Source organism: Callospermophilus lateralis, unplaced genomic scaffold (genome assembly GCF_048772815.1).
Source record: "Callospermophilus lateralis isolate mCalLat2 unplaced genomic scaffold, mCalLat2.hap1 Scaffold_43, whole genome shotgun sequence".
In the NCBI taxonomy this organism is placed as follows: domain Eukaryota; kingdom Metazoa; phylum Chordata; class Mammalia; order Rodentia; family Sciuridae; genus Callospermophilus; species Callospermophilus lateralis.
In genome coordinates, this window is record NW_027514380.1 from 2,880,587 (window position 1) to 2,885,747 (window position 5,161).

Genomic DNA, 5,161 nt, shown 5'->3' on the forward strand with positions numbered 1-5,161 from the left:
AAAGAAAAATCAATGTAAAAAGAAAAGACATGAGGACAAGAAAAAAAAAGATATAAGGATGAAAGTGATATGAAGTAATACTTAACTCATACAATGTTACTCTGTACCTTTGTTGCTTCCCACAAAAGTTTTTGGGAGATACCATATATCCAAACCATAAACAATGAATATAAACCCAGAAAATAACAACATAAGTCATTTATTAACTCTAAGGTACATATCAATAAAGCACATATTCTTATATTTTGTAAATGTATATACTCTTTGCTGCTTCTTATATCACAATTTTTAATATCCACTTTTATAATGAGCAAAAAAATTCAGTCTTTCCTTTAACATAATTAGTTGAACTTTCTAAGGTTTAATAATAAAAGATATTTTATATTTTATATAAAATAAAAGTTATTTTATATTTTATATTTCCTATAATATTTTGTTCTTAACAAATTATTATAGGAAATATAAAAAAAATTCCAATAAAAGCAAATTTAGGAAAATGCCTTTTATGATTCTTTATGTATAAATTTTCAATGGTTTCAGGATATTTTATATTTGTTTTTGTGATGATTAAGTGACTAAATAGTATTTAAAAAACACTAACCAGATACAGAATCAGCATTATTGTGTTACTTTCATGAATACCAATGCCTGATGAAAGAACAAATATTTCATAAAAACTGTGCAAATGTGATGGGGCAAGGTCATTATCATGGTTTGGATATAGGTGTCTTTCCTACCCACAAAAGCTCATGTGTTAGGCAATGCAGGAATGTTCAGAAGTGAAATGATTAGATTATGGGAGCAGGAAATTCATTAGTGAATTAATCCATTTGAAGAATCAATAATTTGAATGGATTGCTGGGTAGTACATGAGATAGATGGGGTGAGGCTGGAAGAAGTGGGTAAATAAGAATATTCACTTGGGGACTTTATCTTGTTCCTGACCCCTTGTGCTCTCTTTACTTTCTCATTGGCACGATCTGAGCTGTTTTCCTTCCTCATGCTCTTCTGCCATGTTGTTCTGCCACATCTTGGTGGGCCATGAACTGAACCTCTGAAATTATGAGCCCTTAATAACCTTTTTCACCTCTTAGTTGTTCTTATCAGGTATTTTTGTCTCAGTAACATAAAATTGACTATCAGGGTCATTTTAGGAAAAAAGAAATTATGATGTGGTAATATCAAGAAACTTGAATCAAAGTGTGAAATATGATATATCAAGAACTATGTAATGTTTTGAACAACCTACAATAAAAATTAATTAAAAAAAAGAAACACAATATGGTCAATGTTGGGTTATGAGACAGAAATTTGGAATACATAAAGTAGTTTCAAGTGATGGTAAGTGGTTAAATATAATGTAACATACCTGTGAGTTAAAAAACCATAAGCTTACCAATGGGTCATTGGTGCCTGAAATGCAATGTCATGGAGCAGGGGAAACAAGTTATATTGCAAGGATAAAATTCCACCTGCAGACTCTTCATGTTCTTTTGAGATAAGAACAAATTATAGTTTTCAATTGTTGGGAGGGAAACAACAACAATAAAAAAAAACCAAACATGTGGCATCCTATGTAGACCAAATGGCTACAACATTTACTATGCTGCTCTTTACACATAATTTTAACCCTGCCATATAATGTTAAGATCCTTATGGTTAATGTCAGAAAAGCCTGGGATGGTGTTTGAGTCCTATCAATGATTAGCCTAGAATACTTGCTCACCATAACTAGTCTACATGTGGCTGTGACTTGAAAGCACAAAAATATATCTTTCTATTAAACAAAGGGTACCTGACACTTGCCTTCTTCTGGATGAATCCCAGTATTCCTGCAATCACTTTGACAACATTCTACACAAGGTGAAGTGTGATGAGGATACAAGTCCCTCTTAAAAATCATAGTAAACTGACCTGTGAAGATTTTCCTAAAACATATGGCCATATGAACCCATTGCATGGTCATGTGAATCTCCCGCCAGGTTTCTCCCAGGGCCTTGGAAGGGACCTGGTTACATGTATGTCCCTGAAGTTTAAGTTTTATTTGTGTCCATTTCTGCTTTTGTTCAATTACATACCCACCCCTCAACACACACACGAATGGCACAGGTATAAATAAGTTTTTGTGCTTAAGTATCTTGTTTTGCTTTGATAAAACCCAGATTAGTGTTATTATCTATAAAATGCTGGCCTTAAAATTAATTCTCCAATCAATGGTTATGTATAGTCAGTCCATAAATTCAAATGTAGTTTTGGATTAGAGAAGTGGAGCAAGAGATGAAGCAAATGTCCTAAAGTATCAACTGGGACCTGGGTTTTGGTGCCACACTAGCTGTGGCACTACAACTGGCTGTCTGCCCAGTAAAACAGAATTGGTTAGTTTCAATGGCCTGAAGCTGTCTTGGAAATGGGTACTAAGAACAGTCAGTTTTGCAAGTCCCATTTGCCTAAGTTTATAACACTGTTTGGAAACCAGCCCATCGGAACTCTGTAAAGTATGAACATTTTGTAGATACAAAGAAATATGGCCAAGAGTAGGTCAGTTCAACAAAGACATTATTCTAAAAGCACAGGAATGTCTTTTTTCCCTCTAATGAATAAGCTAGTGGAGTGGTTGATATGAAAAGAAATTTAAGGTAAACCACTCAATAAAATATGTAACTCAAGAGGCATGCATCCCAGAGCTGCTCCTGTCCATTAGCGCTGGGGAAACTTGGACAAGTCACTTACCTTTCTGAGATTATATTGCTGCATTTCTAAGGTCATATATTCATATTTTATATTACAAAGAACTTTCTTCCTGTGAAATTTCATTTTTTTATTTTGAAAAAAAATCAAGTGAATACATTTCTGTTAAATGTCTCTATTGTTATTCTTGACTTATGACCCCTATGTGCTATTGAAAACTGGAGTTTTAAGGTAAAAGCAGCAATGTGTCTTGAAGTTCTTTAACCTTTTTGGATAAATATTTAATTTGCCATAATGGAGATGGAAGTGAATATCTGCTTCACAATTGTGATGTGATAAATTGTGATACTTTACAATGAAACAAACTCAGAAAATTTAGTTCAGTCTCCTCTGAAATCACCATTCTCATCAGTCTTACAGGACAGGTACATTTCTGTGGGAGGAAGCCAATAGTTAGGAGGAGAAATACAGAAATAGGAACTTAACTATGATCAGACATGGAAGTCATCTCTTCTGCTCTACTTTTTATCAGTATTGATACTCACTCATTTTCTCCAACATTCCTGTTGATTTTTTGTGCCCTTTTGGCTGCTGCTGCATTTGATAGAAAAAATATGAATGTTATTATCACTTAAACTCAAAACAGATACTCAGTTATTAATTTTTTTCTTCCTATTCAAGGCTTCAGAAGCCATTAATAAACATATTCTATAAAAACGTACCAAGTTTTACATAAATCCATAAAAATCTCCAAGAGAGCAATCTGAAACTTCACATTTGGCTATTTTTTCATTGACATAAAATATACTTGGCTGCAGCCAGTTGTTTCTGTTGACTTTTTGAGTGTAAACTGAATGAATATAAAATTTTGTTCTTTTTACAGATTTGTGAGTTGTTTATCATCACAAAATGATGGCAGGGCTAGACATTGACGCTATTGCAAGTTAAAACGAATAACGAGAAAAGGTTATCACACTGTGTGATTCTATTTTCTTCTAATATTTAGGAAAATGTCCTTTCCCCTTATGTATAATGGATTGAATTGACAAGATTTAAGATGTGATGATGTCTTTAGACATGGTATTCTTAGAGGATACTTCTGATTTCCCATTAAGTTTATTACTGATATTGCTGATAAATTCCAAGTATATACAACATACATGTAAAAGAGAAGGCACCAGCAGTATATGTTTTATGTACTTCTAAGATATTTTGCATCTCTGCAGTATTTTTTCACCAGACCAGTTCCCGTGCAGCATAAAGATGTAAAGCAACGGTTTCTTTGTGCTATATTCTGTTTTGCAGTGTATTCGAGGAACAGAGGAGACATTATTGGTGGGCTCATTCATGGCGATATTCCCCACTCCTCACCCACTGTGAGTCATTCCTCAGTGAAGTTCACTGAAGGTGGGGAAAATTTCAGTTTTCTGAGGCCTCTTGAAGGAAAACACACTTTGAAAGGGCATGCCTGTTGTCCTACAAACAATCCTGAATTTGCAAGGATCCCATAACACGTGGTCAAGACATCTTGAACTCATTATTAGGAAACAGGAAAAAAAATTAGTATGTTCTCTGCTACAAGCTATTTTTAAAATAATAATCAAATGTATGATTTTCTGAGTTAGTACACCCTTCTGATTTTGACAATCTTTTAAATTCATCTAAAGAAGAAGATATATATTCTGTTTTACAGTAAGAATGCAAAATTCTTAAGGGCTCTTTATTTTATAAACTTCATGTGCACTGAAATCACATCTGGGACAATGGCATTTAGGGGAAACTGCACAAATCTCCCCCCTCTTTTCTGTTCTATTCTCTCTCTCTCTCTCTGTATGAGTATGTGTAATTTCTTTTATAAATTGCAAATGGTGTGATAATGTGCTCCATTTCCCATGAGTACCTGCCCTGAGGCAAAACAGCAGGAGGAGTTGAATTCATTTTAATTTTGAAACATATTGAGGTTTCCTCTGTAGCATGGGGACAGAAGTGTTACTTACTTTGGAGAACTGAAATGCTTATAGGGTAAAAATTCAGCCTGATTAAATTACATAAGAACTGGGGTCAGAATATCTGTTCTTTTCAAATGTATAGGCAAAGTTTGCTGAGATAGTCCAAAGTATAGAATACAAGCACATTCCAATAAATTTCCAAACATTTAGTGATGTCATTAATCTGTTCATGAGGACAGAACTCTCATGGCCCAATCACCTCTCAAAATCATCACAATGCAATCAAATAAATTCATAACAGTCTCAGAAATGAAATTTTAAAATACCACAAAAATATCACAATATAAAATGCTTGGTAAAAAAGGTAGCAAGAATGTGAGAATTTGTATGCTAAACAATTACAAGATATTATTGAGATTAAGTGAAGAAGAACTAAATAGATGGGGAAATATAATTTTTTGTTTCTCAAAAGATATGATATTTTAAGATACCAGTTCTTCCCCAAGTTATCAATAGATGCAATA